This window comes from Cupressus sempervirens, chromosome 8 (assembly GCF_028749045.1).
Source record: "Cupressus sempervirens isolate cs-2001-9-10 chromosome 8, ASM2874904v1, whole genome shotgun sequence".
Classification (NCBI taxonomy): domain Eukaryota; kingdom Viridiplantae; phylum Streptophyta; class Pinopsida; order Cupressales; family Cupressaceae; genus Cupressus; species Cupressus sempervirens.
Genome location: NC_143125.1, coordinates 181,136,647 through 181,153,484, shown reverse-complemented (window position 1 = coordinate 181,153,484; position 16,838 = coordinate 181,136,647).

Genomic DNA, 16,838 nt, shown 5'->3' with positions numbered 1-16,838 from the left:
CTGAAAAATATGATGTCACAGTCATGGGAACACATCAAAAACTTGAACCAAAACCTGGTATCACAGTAGTTAGTGGTTTTTTCTCCAAAAACTGGAACCCCTACAATGAAAGAAAGATAGAAAGATATAGGAAAGAAAGATGAATTATTTGATCTGATCTATGTCTGACATGTGCCCACTTGGAATTTAATCTTGTTCAATTGCAAAACCTCTTTCCTCTCTCTACCCATATGATCTGATTTTGTTTCATCATTATCCTGTAACTAATTTGCAAAATATCTCTTTTTGAATGATGAAATCCTTTGAGTCACCAAAATCTGCTCTGAATATAGTTGCACAGTTGGAAACTAGAAGAAAACCTCCTATAGCATGAACCAACTACTTCCTATGTAGAAACTGACTCAAGAATCGTAAAATTCATTCTCTCTTAGTTTCAGTGATATATAATATTGCTATGTTCGCACACTAGGAACCTCCAGAATCTCATTTTGAAAATGTCCCCCCTGCTAAAACACTCAGGGCTACAACTGAATTTTAAAAAAAAAAAATTTAAAAGCTCTTAAGTATAAGCTTTAGCTTTATGCCTCTTTTGCAATTTAAACATATGCATGTCACCCTTTTTTTGAAAATAATTTTAAAATGAAAATTTAAAATCATTTTATTTTTCCACCCCCTTCAATTTTAGGGTTAACCCCAAGTTTGACTGGTGCCATGTGTCAGTGTATGATTGGTCCACTTTGGATGTTGCCACCTCATCATCATGTATAGGACCCACTGCCACATGGTAGCATCCCGCATTCTTGCAATACTTATCTTGTATGCATCTTCTTATTGCAGAATTGTGCTCAATGTTGGATTTGCCACATGGTAGCATCCTATGCATCACATTTGAACTTGCTTCTATGGCAACACTTCACCACTAGCAAGACTTGCTTGCCACATGGCAATATCCCACATTCCCACAATACTTATCTCCCAGGCACCTTCATCTTGCGGGTGTGCTCCAATCCCTATATCTAGACACGTGGCAAGATCTCATACAAAGACCCCCAAACCTACCACATCATCACAATTGTTGATTCATTTAAAATTTTGTCTACATCACCCGAGGCTATCTTCCATGTTCAGGTTGGACACGAGGGCCCTACACACAAGAAACCTTTCAAAAGGCTCTTCTCTTTGGACATTAGTCATAGTGAGTCATTTGGTATTTAAATAGAAATAAGAGACCCCATACAGTGAATGTGGGACAAAGGTTTTAACCCTTTACCTCTCTGCTCTTGTGCATTTGACGTGCTTGGGTTCCTTTCAATGGAAGATTTGATTACTCTTTTGCTAAGATGATGGTCCACTACTAGTCTTTAGTTTTGTGTGAGCAACAAGACCTTGGGGGGAAAATTTTTGAGAAGGGTCGAATATTCTAATCATGCCTTGTTCCTATCCTCCTTGTTTTACCTTGGCTGTAGCTTTAACTTTCTTTTATGCTACAAATTCTCCTTTATCTAATGGTGGTGGTCTCTTTTGTTTCTTTTGGGTGGTTTGATCCTCTTAAACCATGGATTTTGCTCCTTCTTTGCTATGCGTGATCTGCTCATGGACGCAGCTTCCTTTTGTTAGACTAAGAGTTCTTCATCTTTTTTATGCGGCTTTTTCTTCTTTATACAACTTAGCTTCCTCCTTCCCTTACGTGCCTCTGCTTATACTAATGTGGGGGCCTCTTATCATGCCTTGGCATTTGATGCTTCTTATGCTTCCTGCGCACACTTTCAACCATGGTGCCCATGCATCTAACGTGGGTCTCCTTGCATATGGAGTTCCTTTGAAACTGGTGGCTTCATGCTCCTCTGACCATGGTTGTGTGAGCTTCTATCTTTTCATGGAGTTGCATTTCAACACTATGGGTTTCTTCTTTCATATGGGTGTGATCTCAATTTAGCGCAGGGTGTTTTTCTTTGCTTTCAACATGGTTCTCTTTCATTGCTAGCCTCCAATCCATGTGTGGATTCTAGTCTTTAATGCCATGGCTTCTACTCTTACTTTTTTCTATGGGCTACTTTGGAATTGAACCTATGGCTTCTATTTTCCTTCATCTGTGTCTCCTTCACTTGCAAGGTGGATTTCACTGCCTGATCTTCATCAGATGTGAGGGTTCCCTAAGAACTTAACCACCCCCAATGACAAACATAAACTTTATAGACACAACATCATGAGAACAGGAGCAAACATTGTAGATGGTACTGAGAAAGGGAGTTGGATATTTTTATATCCATTCTCCACATCATATTGTTAGAGTAATTATTTGTTCTAACTTATTAATTAAATCACTTTGATTTAATTAATTAAGTTGCCTATTACTCTTGTTTTCTTAAGCTATCTTGTAGGTGCATATAGTTAATATTCTATTAATTATATTGTGCAACCCTAGCCTTTTTAGGCTTTAGTTTCCCTTTTCAAGTTTCATGATTCCTTTATAAGGATTCACCTCTTTGTATTTTATTCATTCACTTATCGGATTATATGAGATATTTCTCTTTACATGTCCATAAGATGGATCTGACTTTTTGGCCTCCTTGATTTTTCCTTGCCTCTGTTCTTTGCTTCATCCATGTGACAGGTTTATGCATGCAGGTGTTCTTGGGAGATTAGTTTTTCACCTAATTTTAACATGGTATCAGAGCGAGCTTGCTGCTCGCTGTTTGTGGTTTGTTGAAGCATTTCAGAAGCTGCATTTTTTGGAGCAGTAGGAGGCCATACGGACAACTTTTTAAAAAAAAAATTTGGGGCACTTTGGGCTCAAACGGATGCTTCTGTTGGATTCAAAAGGCCATTTGCAGTCAAAATCCATATAAAATTTGTCCATTTTGGACACTGTTGGTCTGGGAGGCAAATTTTTTTGCCCCACAGGGCCGTACGGCCCCCTGCATGCAGTATGAGGCATCAAAAATTTAAAAAAATGCAAAAAAAATTCTTTTTTTGGCTATTTTAGCCGCGGTGGTTATTTAACCACAGCGGAGCCACTAGTGGTCACTGCTGACGGCCACCGCTAGCGGTTACTGTTGGCGATCCTCCAGCGGCCCGCAGTGGCTCTGCCGGCGGCAACCGCCACTACTCTGCCCTACGGCAGCCCTACACCCTCCCGCTGCCCGGCCGCCGCTCCGGCAACGGTGGAGGGATTTTTTAAAGATTTTTGTTTTTTTGTTAATTTTTTTATTAAAAAAAAAAATAATTATTTGCATTTTCAGAGGCCCTAGAGGTTTTTTCTCCATAACTTGAGCATACGGACGCATTTTTTCAATCCAAAAAATGTGCCAAAAAGCTGGTTCCAAGACGAAGATGTTGGTATAGGTTTTTTTTGATTTTGATGCAATTTGGTTTCCTGTTTTGGTAGTCAAAGCTAGATGTTCTATTTTGCACTCTGGGAGGTGTATCTTGAGCTTCTGATCTCCGATTTTGGACTTCTTTATATCACTGGAAATATCTTTTTGTGCTCTTTCTAGTGATTCTTGTTGTTGTTCCAAATTCTATTCCAAACACATCATATTTAGTCTTTTACATTTTAGCATTCTGGTGGATATTCTGTTTGTTTCAGGTCCGGAGATCAATTTTGTTGCTTCAGTTGATTCGTTTTGGGCTCTACCTTCTGTCATTTCAGCATTATATTTTTTTTTATCATTGTTGATATTCATTGTAAGCATCTTTTTGCAACACACTGAGATAAAGTGCCACGCTTGCGTTTTGGGATCCTTTTCATCATTGTGATTCATTGTACTTGCACTATTTTATAAAGTGCCGTGGGGGGGATAGTTGTTTGTTGCTTATAGGCCCTCTTTCTCTAATTCCTCATGAAGTGTCGATGAAATGTGCCTTTATTGGTGTTTTGTACCTCACTCTCGATGTGTTTGGCTCCTGTGTTGTAGGAGATTCTTGGCCCGTCTTTTCAGCTGCATGTCACCTCACCTGCCTTAAGGGGATGTTATATTGATGTTCTATGCTTCTTTGGTTGATGGTTCATGTCTTCTATTTCCATGGAGGTTCCTTTGGTTAATGGTTCGTGCCTTCTATTTCCATGGAGGTTCTACAGATCAACATTTTGATAGAGTTTTGCAGTTCTTCATGCTTCAATGATTCTCTTCTGATCTCTGTGTTCCTTCTTCTGGAACATTCTTTGCTATCTCTTTTTGGAGTAGGGTTTTTTCCATGTGGTTTTCTCTATTTCTCCTCTTTATAGAGATTTTTTTGTGATTGGGTACCTGATCTGGCCTTGTTGCTGGGACCCAATTCTCTTTCATAGCTGTGCTAGGTTAGCTTCCTCCCAAGCTTCACTTAAGGGGGGGTGTTAGAGTAATTATTTGTTCTAACTTATTAATTAAATCAATTTGATTTAATTAATTAAGTTTTCTATTACTCTAGTTTTCTTAAGCTATCTTGTAGGTGCATATAATTAATATTCTATTAATTATATTGTGCAACCCTAGCTTTTTTAGGCTTTAGTTTCCCTTTTCGGGTTTCATGATTCCTTTATAAGGATTCACCTCTTTGTATTTTATTCATTAACTTATTGGATTATATGAGATATTTCTCTTTACATGTCCATAAGATGGATCTGGCTTTTTGGCCTCCTTGATTTTTCCTTGCCTCTGTTCTTTGCTTCATCCATGTGACAGGTTTATGCATGCAGGTGTTCTTGGGAGATTAGTTTTTCACCTAATCTAACACATATGACTCACTGTAATTGAGTGGACTTGAATGACTTGTGATTCATACCTAATACTAAACTATATAATTTCTCCCCCATCTTCATTATTTTTGTCATAAATATGGATCTCTCCAGATTGATGTCCCAACTTCATGGAGTGAATCTGCACCTTACATGTGTAGCAATATTATCTCCCTTGGTGAATGCTACAAGATAGATTTGATTGATGACTGTACAATGAATACGTGTAATTACTTTACTTTTTAGAGACATTTTCATCATTTGCTTAGCCTTTGAATTTTGTGCATCAGTTGTGTGTTGTTGAATCAATCTCATTATCTTTGTGGTGATAAATCATTTGAAGGAGAATGTGGCTTCATATGCTCCTTCCTTCTACTATGGCTGACCTATTTCTTTCCATGTTTTCATTGCAAATGAGAATGGTCACTGATGAGAATAACACACACTTTTATTGAGATATGTGACATATATAGACAGCTAAGCTTCTAAACTAAGCAATGAAGAATGGGTTGAATACGGAGGAGCTGCAATCTCTATCACCCTTTTGATCTTAGATGAAAATATAAGCACACTAAGATATTCAATAATTGCAAACATTAAGACCAGTAATGTAAACCTGATATCCATGGTATTATATTAATTTGATGGAATCAGTCAGGCCCCAAAAAGGGTCCGACTAAAAAAAAAATTCATTTTTGTACAACTAACAATTGTAACTAATCCATTCATCACCTAATTCTGATCAAAATCAAACTCAATGAATGAATCAACCTCTGAAACTCATTTTATCCTTTTTTGCAACCTATCACTTTTGCGCCAAGAGGTCTATTGATTGGCCTTAAAAATTGACCCAAACCTCTGATCGAGCTCTGAAAATTGGCACACTGACTCTTTGTTCTACATTCTTGCACCATGTCAAATCTTGTCTCATGATGAATTCGAGGTCAAAATATATTGAACATCAAAGTTGACCTCTCAAAATTTCTTGGAAGAAAACATGTCAAAAAACACTAAATTGGTTTCAAAATCGGCTTAAAAACTGGGCAAATTGACACTTGGGAAGATGAAAACTAGGGCATCAGTTCTCTGTCATGAGGTGAATATAAATCTATTATTTGGGCTCATGAAAAGTAACTAGGCACAAATGGTGAGCAGTCAAAGTAGCCTACCTGGAATAACAGATTGGGAACAATGGTAGAAAAATAATTTTTTGCAAATGGAATTGACCTGGAAAAGTGTGTAGACGAATTTGTCATGACTAGAAAATTGACACACTTAAAGTATTTTTAGAGTACAACATAGTGATACAATCCTTTTGATCTCACCTATCACAGATTAGGAGTTATAACATCACAAACAGGGGTTCCAAAAAATTTGCAAATGCTAACACTAGTAAAAAGATAGAAATTGCATTTGGAATCATGTTGGAAAACTAATCAAATGGATTCATCATAAGCTGAAACTTGAAACATAGAAAGTCTTTGACATCTACAATACAACACGAAAAGAATTTCAACATTTTGGTCAACTGGGTCAAAGTTATAACACACAAAATAGGGCTTCCTAGAACTGTGTGCAAAATGAAAATGCATGAAAACAATAAATGACCAACTTTGAGGGATTCAAAACCTAGTCAAACGGACTCAAAATGACTCAAAATATAAAACATAGGCTCTTAGGTATGGACACTAGACTCTCTCAAAGCAGAAAGTCATGAAACATTTTTGTGTGCAAAATATTCAATTGAAAACATAACCTTTTATCGCTGTTTGACACTTAGGTGAAAATGAAGAATTGATAAATGCTCGAAATGGGACTTCATGAAATAGCTCAGAATGGAAATTTATCATCATGGAACATGTGGATGCACTAAATGAAAGGTGTTGGAAGCATTAAATGTCTCTTATGCTTCGAATGGATAGTCAGGTACAGATTCATTTAAAAGCATCTATAGGGCTCAATTTCTCAATGGTACTCAAAATTGACCATGCAATTTTTAGTCCCAACACCTCCAGTTGCATCTGCAAAATTATAATTTTGGGTGCTAGATATTTTCTAAGAATAGAGAATCTTCTTATTACCTTCTCCTTGTCAAATTCAATGCTTTTGACAACATTGTGGATCTTCTCAATCTCATTCTTAGAATCTTCAAATCTAATCTCAATTTGTTGCAATCTTGTAGTGAGTGACTGAATGGTGCAAGGAAACCATATGTAAAGTGGTCATCATATTGTAGTTCATTGTCTTGATTGGTCATTTAAGATAGGCTTAGGTCATGATAGTCATTTTAGTCCAATTATGAAGGTTTTCGGCCTCTTGGTGCTTTATAAACCAAAGGCTACAAACCTATGGGACACTTAGGATTAGGATCATGCACAATGCCTATAGGCATAGGATCATGAAATATTTTACATAGGAATGTAGCCTAAGAGTTAGTCACTCATTTTTGTCAATAAGAGCACTTGTGAAGCAAAATTGCTCAAAACTCCATAAATATTGCAAAAATGTTGCAATGCAACATTTTTGACAACTTTTCAAAATGTTGTCAATGGTTGCAAAACTAAAACTAGTTAGGAATTTTAACTACTTCCTTCGATCCTAGATAGTTGGATCATGAAGGAGGCCTTTAAAATTGTCAGAGAACCTTCCCCAAAGAATAGGTTCTTCCATTTTATGGGTTTGCAATTGAAATCAATAAAATTCTTCTTCTTTTTCTCTCAGTTTTCTATTTCAGATAAATTTTCCATATTGGTATGGATTGGTACAGGTCTAACTATCATATGTGCAAATAGGGCATTGAGTTCGCTCTCAAATTCCAATAGTTTGAGAAGAATTGGTTTTTTTTGGCAAGAGTTATCTACATTTTTTTGCAATAGGGTTAGAAACTCTCCATTAACTAGGGTTTCATGCATTTGGGCATTTATCTAACAATGTAACTAGCCAAATTGCTTGAAATCCTAGCATTGTATAGTAGCATGAATCTAGTAAAGGATTCTAGAAGGAGAGACATGGAGGAGTTGTTTAGTTATTTTTAAACCCATGCCCTAGAGAAAATTGTCAGGTAGTTTGGTCTAGAAACAATCTAAACATGAACTCATAGATCAAAATAGGTGGATTGGCCTACAAAATGGTATAATCAAAGTCATGAGATGTTTCTAAACTATTCTTGACATCAATATCTTGCCTATGCACCCATTTTTGTATGGTTTCTTTGTCATCAAGCCTAATTAGGCCTATTAGGTCTATATAGATAAAGGACTGACACATAGTACTAGAGTAGGTTTGTTTATTGGTGGTTTAGGAAATTGATTGGATGTGTGGAAAGCATTGGATTATTACCATTGGTCTAGACTAAGATTTGATGTTCTTTGTTTTCTATCAAAGGTAATAAAAGGCATAGTTTTAGAAGTTTGTCACATACAAGCAATGACTATCCAATAAGGCTTAAAGGTTAGTATTTAAGGATCTAGGTTCGGGTGTCTGTGAGTTTAGTACCAAAATAAGATAGAGTCTAAGATTATTTCAATTGGTAAAAAAGTGTCAAGTCAGTAGGGTAAATAGAAACCTTTAAGGAAGCATTGAATCTTGTGGAAGGGTGTGTTTGGAATAACACTCTAAAGTGACAGATAGAGTCAAAGTCAATACTTTTTAGTACTATTTGGAGAAATAGGTATTGGTGAACATTTGTAGATTCCATCAAGGAAAGAAGGATATCAATTCATTGTAGGTACTATTTTTGGAGGAAAGTATAGAGGAACACAAAAGTTGTTGAAGTTTGTTTCCATTGTGCTACTCTGCATCATTGAACATCAATTATATGATCTTTGATCTTTGCATCAAAATTAGATAAGGAAGTATAGGATATTGCACATTTTCCATATAACTTCTTACCTTTAGCAATACACTATCTTAATTCCTTGATGTTTCCATCAAGTACCTTCAAATCATTATGCACATTGGTGCATATTATATTGAATAGTGTTTCATCATGATTGCTCTGTGATTGCATTGTTGCTACTTTAGCAAAGATTGTGAATTGCTTATCAAAGGTCTATACCAAATCTTTTTCCTTAGTTTGCAAGTTTGGATTAGCTGCAATTTTTGTAGAAACTCTCTTCTACATGCACCTCAGGGACTTCAGCAAGAGTCTTCTCCAAAGACTTTAAAGATTTTATTTTATCAAAAAAAATTCTCAAAGTGCCCAATAGATCTTTCTGATCTTCATCATCAAATGGAATAGGTACGATTGCTGATGTTCCAACTACTAATACTACTAAAGATATAGTATTGTTTTTCATTTTTTCCTCTATGCTCTTCTTTTCCTCACCTTCTTTCCTCTTGTTCTCTTCTTCTATCTTTTCCTTTTCTTCTTCTTCTTTCTATTTCTTCTCCTTTTCTTCTTCCCTCTTCTTTTCATATTCTTCTTTCCTCTTCTTTTCTAATTTCATCATCCTTCCTTTTCTTTTCTTCAATTTCCTTCTTCTTTTTGTCTTCCTTTTCATCATTAGAGCTAGTATAGGTGGTGATATTGTCAATAATATTTTCCCAATACCCTACAAATGGATTCTCCTTTGTGTCCATAGTTATATGTGTACTATCCACTTGTTTGGATTTAGTACCAATAAAAATGTGAGGTGGAGATAGTGCTTGATGTGTCCCTTATGCCTCTTCCTCTTCACTAGAAGGTGTGTTTTCCTGTACATACAATGTACTATCAACCTTTGCTTGTACATTCTCCTTGGGTACTAAGGACATATATTTCATTATAGCCTCCTTTATTTCTTACCTAACTTCCTCATAATTGCCTCCCATCAAAATAATTTCTCTTATTTTGTTCCTCAACAAGGAAGGGTTCAATACCCTTCAAAATTGTCTCAGATTCCTCTTTTGATCAAACATCACATAACTTTTTTATGAATCAGATCCTCATATTTAGATCTTTTTCTACTATCCTTCTCTTCCTATTGATCAACCTATTGTATAGGTCTTCTAAAATCTTATTCTAAAAAATTTCAAATCTTTTATTCCTCAAAATTATATTTCTAATTAAGGCACTTTCTAATTGCCTCCTATCAATACTCTCATACATACTATAAAATGTATTCAACTAAAAATATTTGTCATTATTTATAATCTACATGTTTAGATTCTCCACCTTAGGTTTCCATGCTTTCTTTTCTATGGCTATCTTGGCTTCGTGTGCATCTTTTTCAATAGGTTTATCTTCATCATCATCATCTTATAGGCTTTTAGAACTTCTTAGTTGCATTATTTTCCTCCTTTTTCCAAGCCCACTGGTGTTTTGCTTCACTCATTTCAGGTGTAAGTTCTTTCTTAACCTTCACCAATCTTCTTGACTTCCTTTGTGCAATAGGTACTTCCACCTTTGACTACCTCCTAGGTTTCTCATAGTTTTCTCTTCTAGGTTGAACTTGAGCAACTCCTACATATGGTGCAATGGGAGCTTGGGAACATGGTTGTACCATTGTTACACCTTCTAAAAGTACTACCACTGAAATAGGTGTTGTTGCCAACACTTCTATTTCCCCACTAGCCTTTATCTCTAGCACAATTCCCTTTATCTCATTGAATTTCTATCTAGTCATGCCATATTCCTTGAGTATGAAATCTATCTCCTTCTCTACTTTCTTTTCAATCTCCTTGCTATGGAGCTCATAGTCTACAATTCTTGACCTTTAATCATATGTCCCCCATCTAGGATATTTTGTATCCTACTTAGGCTTGAGTACGATCTATGCATACTCTTCAATAAGTTCTACACTCATCTCATAGTCCATAGGCTCAATGAATTTCACTCTAGGTATCATTGCTTCCATGCATGTGTTATCAATTTTTACCATGAACCACAAATCATCCTCATACTTCTCTACCATAGAGGGAGGTATCATATACCTTAATTTCATCTTGGACTAAAAATGATTCATCATTCTACCAATATCAATGTCTCTAAGTTTCTTAGGTTTAGATCTATAGCTTTGAGTTACAATCTTCATTACACACATGCTACTATCCCAACTAGTTACTCTAGGAAACTTGTTAGTAACATAAAAGAATAAATGAGTTAATAGGGACTCAAATCTAAATACTTCACTATTAGTTTTCTTTATCTTCACAATATCATCCAAAAGATGCACTCTAACAATGTCACACAAATTATCTTTTCTCCTTTCAATGACCATCACATATGCTATATGAATGAATCCAGTTGGTACAAAGTTTACCCTTGGTCCATGGTTAAACCTGTACCTTAAGATTTTAGTCAACAACTTGGCTGCTTTATCCTGAATAGGATTAACCTTCATATTTCTTCCATTGAACTTTTTTTTTAGGTTTTTCTCCACTAATTTCCTGATGCTTTTCTCATTAAATGAAAAAATCCTATGACCCTGTGGATTAGGTCATTATCAATGACAATCTGTGCATCACCAAACTAGAACCTATCATCTTGAACTCTCCTTGGTATAATTTATGTCCACTCGTGATTGTTAAATTATGTGTAGAACATATACTTCACCAAATTCAAATCTTCACGGTGCACATACTCAAACTTCAAGGATAAGTAATTATTACACATGACACCTAAGTCCTTGTGAATATCCCCATCTCCCATTCTCTTGATTCTGCAATGTATATACTTCCTTATATCCTCTACATGTAACAAATTTTTTGGAACTTGTGAAAATACACCTATAGGATCATCAAATAAAGAAACAAATGGATATTTCTTGAACTCATACCTTGGTCTATCACTAATATTATGCACTCTTTGAATAGCCATTCTTAAATAACTATAAATACTTCAAGAAATTTGATTAAATATTCCATAAAATACCTCAAATTTATGATTTTATGGCTTCTGCAACTTTCAACTTCACAAACTTGCTTTGCGTTTCAACTTTTGTCAAATCACTCTTCAATTTTCTCAAGACACTTCACATGAACAAGTTTTACTCAAATCATGTTTGTGATCCTTAAGTCATTTCAAATCACACTGCACAATAAATGCATATCTACCATAAACTAATAATATTGTCTTTGTTTACCAGTGACCTCGCTCTTATAATTCCCACTTACTATGATCACATCAAGACTTGCACACTAAAACATATCTTTCTCTCTATGTCTTCTACCTTCTTTTAACTATGGAAACTCTAAGTCCCTCTCTAACATCAGCTGTGACCCCTGATGCTTTTTTACTTATTGCAATAGTTTAATCTAGGTAGGTTGAGCCACAAACAATATTTGACTTCAGCTTTCCATTAGGTGCATCAAAGAATTACTCTTCCAATACTGTATGTAAACTTTCTAGACTACATGCTTTCACAAATGCTTCTTTTAATTTCTCAACATGTTCCTTGACTACTTCATTTTTACTATTGTTCCCTCCATTTTCATTCCTTATATTATTCTTTTTGTTCCTTCTATAATTAGGGCTCCTGTTAAAGTTCCCTATGTCTATTCTATAGAGTCTTGTTGTGTGTCCAAATTTATTGTATAACTGACATACAAGTGCATCCCTCCTCTAGTTGTTTCCATTTTGACTCTCAAGTAGTCTACAATTCCTTGCAATATGTCTAGGATTGTTACATTTGTAAAAAAAAATTGCTTCCTTTCATCATTAGGTTTCTCTCCATCATTAGATCTACTCCTTCCATTACCTATAGGGTTAGTATTCCTAAACATTCTACTATTATTATTATCATTAAAAAACATAGGTTTCATACATTCTATTGCCTTATGTCCATAACCATGACAATTATAACAATAGAAACTAGTAATGGGTTTAAAAGACTTATTCGTACAATCTCTCTTCATATGTCCAAATTCATTTCATGTGAAACATCTACCTTTGAATTCATGTCTTACCTCTTTGGATGAATCATCTTTCTTAGGTTCTTTAACTTTCCCTTTTGTTCTAAGTTCATCAAATTTCTTTCTCAATTTAGTTTTCTCAACTTCATTAGACCACTTGAACTTTTCTTTAGGGATTTCTGCTATTCAATCTAGTTTTATCCTAATCTCATCTTTCTTTGCCAACTTCTGTCCAAGAATATATCCAAGGCCTATTATGTCATGATAAGGTCTTCGATGAAATATATGTTCATCAATTTTCTTAGAACTTGTGTAAAGTTTCTCTAATTGTTGTTTAGTTTGTGTCAACTCTCCTTTCATAATGATGTTGTATTTTTCCAACTCTACATGCTCTATCTTAATAGAATCTAATTAAGATGTCTCTTGAGTTAACTAGGATCTAAGGTATGCATTCTCAAATTTTAGATCAGGTTCACTCTTATTACCACTAGTCTTAAGACTCAACTTAAGTTCAATAATTTTGAACTCATGTTTCAAGATCTCATTCTCTTTCTTGAGATTTTCTATATCATTATTAAAACTAGTCTATACAATGATTCCTTGCCAAATTTCAAATCATCAATATTGTCTTTTAGTTTGCCAATGTAAACTTTTGCATCTTTGTATCTATCTTTCAAGTTTCTCTTCAATAAGAAGGTCAATCTCTTCAAGAGCTTCTTCAATAATCTTCTTCAATTGTTCCATATTCATTGGGATCTTACTTAAGCTATTAAGCCTTTTAAAAGTAATTTTTATTTGATACCAATTTTTAGAAATAGATAATATTGAGAGGGGGGAAAGGGGGGTGGGGGGGCGGGTGAATAGGTATTCAACAAACATTTGCCCACAATTGAGTATTGTTAATTAATTTATAACTTGCATATTAAAGTAAACTAATAAAGCTAAATAGTAAATATAACCATATACATATAGAACTCATACACCATTATTTGTTAAGTAGGGAAACCCTGGCCAAGGGAAAACCCTAGTGGGGATTGTTAGAGTAATTATTTTGTTTCACTTATTAATTAGATCATCTTGATTTAATTAATTAAATCATCTTGATTTAATTAATTAAGAGGTTTATTACTCTAGTTCTTAAGCCTGCTTTTAGGTGCATATAATTAATATTTTATATTAATTATAATGTGCAAACCTAGTTAGGGTTTTGTGATTCCTTTTATAAGGATTCACCTCTTTGTATTTTTTCATTCACTTATTGGATCATAATAGAGATTGCTCTTTGCATGTCCATAAGATGTCTCTGGCTTTTTGGCCTCCATAAATTTTTCTTGCTTCTGTTCTTTTCTTCATCCATGTGACAAGGTTATGCATGCATGTGTTCTTGGGAGATTAGTTTTTCACCTAATCTAATAGGGATTATACTCACTAGGTGATTCACTAAACAATAGGATCTGATTAAGGATATTGACCCTGTTAGGAGTCTATGAAGTACATATAGTGTCTTGTGACCTTATTAGAAGCCTCAACTCTATTAGAAGTTTGTAGATCAATTAAAATTTATGTAAGAAGAGCCCATTTCGCTAACATGCAATTATACAATTCAATTTCTTCACAAAATATATATATATACAATACTCTCTTGTTGCTATAATTTGCACTTTCCCTAACCTTTACATCAAAGTTTGCATCATATGAGCCTTGAAAATGGTTCTCAAAAAAAATTTCATGTCACATCTAATCATACAATTTCCACAATATCTATGCATCACATCTATTCACTATGCAACACACTTACACACTATTTGCACCACATAAGATCATTACTTATACCTTGCGCATTCCCAAATTGTTACTTTTTTAGCTTCCATGTCTTCATACACTTGATATACTAAAAATAATATCCACATAGTCAACTTAGAAAGACTTATTAATTTTTTTAGTCAAAATGTTTCCTAAAGTCATACAACTTTATTTTTAGTTATGCTTTGTTCTACATTGTTAACTACCAGCATAGTTGAACTTACTATACCTTGCATCGTACTAACTGTACACACATGCACACTGGTACACATTATCATTATAATTTTATGAACCTTCCTCAACAGTGCATAATCTTAACTCTTTATTCATTGTCCATAATATTAAGATATGTATGCTATAATCTTGCAAACTACCTCATACTTAGACAATTTTCTATCTCTAAATGCATAAATATAATATTCAGTATATGTTTCCATAAATGGAAACCATCAATACAACCGACCAACTATGTTGCCAAAAAAAATTAGGATACAAGATAAGAAAATTTCTTATGAATCCTTTCATGCACAAGGGCTACAAAGAGGTTCAAGTTTCAACATAGACAACAAGAAACTAGCTATATGGAGCTTTTCTCTTGAGACAAATAAGCCTAGGCTTACAAATGTTAAAGACACAACCTAAGGAAGTACCATCATATGGACCTTGGACTATATTATTAGTAGTGAGATCTGATTTTCTTTGAAGCACTTCACTTTCACGAATGAGGCTAAATTGGGGAAGATTTAAGATCAACTTTCTCAAACCTTTTGAGTGTACATTGAAACAAGAAAATTGTTTGAAGAAGAACTCCAAAAGAGGTATGTATTTGAAAAATGGGTAAAGGAGCTAGAAGAGAAAGTACAAGGGCTAGAAAATGAAGTTTCTGCTCTGAAGGAATGGATCAAAGAAATGAAGCAAACTAAAACTAAGATGAGGGTTGATGAAATAGAAGAAGCCACTAAGAAAACTACTCCAATGTCAAAGAAAAAAGAAGTGAGAACTAAATATGCAATTCCTATTATGTAGACTAAGGCTACTATTCATGATAACCATCTTAAGGTAAATTCACTATAGGGGATGTTGAATCATAGGGTGGAAGTATTGAAGAGGATATTTCAAAATGTCCATAGTATTTTAACATCATTGCAAAGTGCAAAGCATACATGCAATGAATCCCTAACATGGTTAACCCCTATTTTTAATCAATGGGGCTAAAATTATAACATAAAATTTTTATAATGAAAAAGGCTTTGCAAGCAATTAAAGAATTGATTGGGTTTCTCATGAGTAAATTACAAGTGATATAGGCTAAGCTTAAGATAATGAGTGAAGGTGTTGATAAGTTCATTCCTTCCATTGCTGATAATGTCAATAAGCTAAAAGATTGGCATGATTAGTTGACATCTGTTGATCACATTTTGACATTAGAAAATGGTGCAATTATTTTTGATGGAGATGTTGATGAAGTGTCTTTCTATGATTTGATTGACACCATTTCAAGGTAGAAGTTGACATGAACTAGTTTGTGGTAGAATCAAGAGCCATTATAGATGCTAGGTGGAGCAAGTTTTTTGGTTATTTTGAAACTATTAGAGGCACTTAGTGACACACAAAAAGGGAGATGTATGTGTAGGAGGCAGTTGGTGATATCAAGGCTCTGCCCATGTGAAGTAGATAGAAGAAAAAAGATGAAGGTTCAAATAAAGATATAATAGAGGAATGAAATGAATCATATTATGATGTCTTATCTTTGCATGTACTTTTTTTGGATATATCTACATTTTAAACAAAGAAAATACCTAAATACAAGATATGCCAATTGTCAGTTTTGGGCTGCTTCTCATATCTCAAAGTGTAGAGAATGTTTGTAACTAGTTCTTTCTTCTTAGTAACTTGTTTTTTATGTCATTTTTTGACATGTTGCTTCCCAATCTGTAGCTTATTGAAATCCTTATTCTATAAAATAATTTCCAAGATTGGGAGAAGGGTCTAAATTCTTATTTTGGAATGAAACATATAATTTGAGTTAGTCCTAGTTTTTGTGTTAAGTTTTGATGTATTCAACATATTTTCTGTAGAAGTTTGAAATTAATGAAAGTCTAGTTTTAGTCTTATATCTTTGTCATAAATATTATATCAGAACTATCAATTATTCTCAAAGAGATTAATAAAAGAATTATTGCAGGATATTTGTGTCTCAAAATTATGTCTCCATTTTTATGCTTTTGTGATTTTGAGAATGAATGAACAAGTTTCATTTTATTCAAATGTAATTTAATAAGTTGTATATCTTATTAGGTTTTCTTTTAGTTCAAAGAATTAATTAAGTGCTTCTATTGAATGATAGGATCATTTAGGGTATGGGAGAAATATGATAAGTAAAGGGTTTGTAGGTAAACAATTGATACTTTTAATTTTAAAACAATTAAATAGATCTAAATGTTAACTGATATGACACTATTTTGAAAATGGATTAAGACATTGA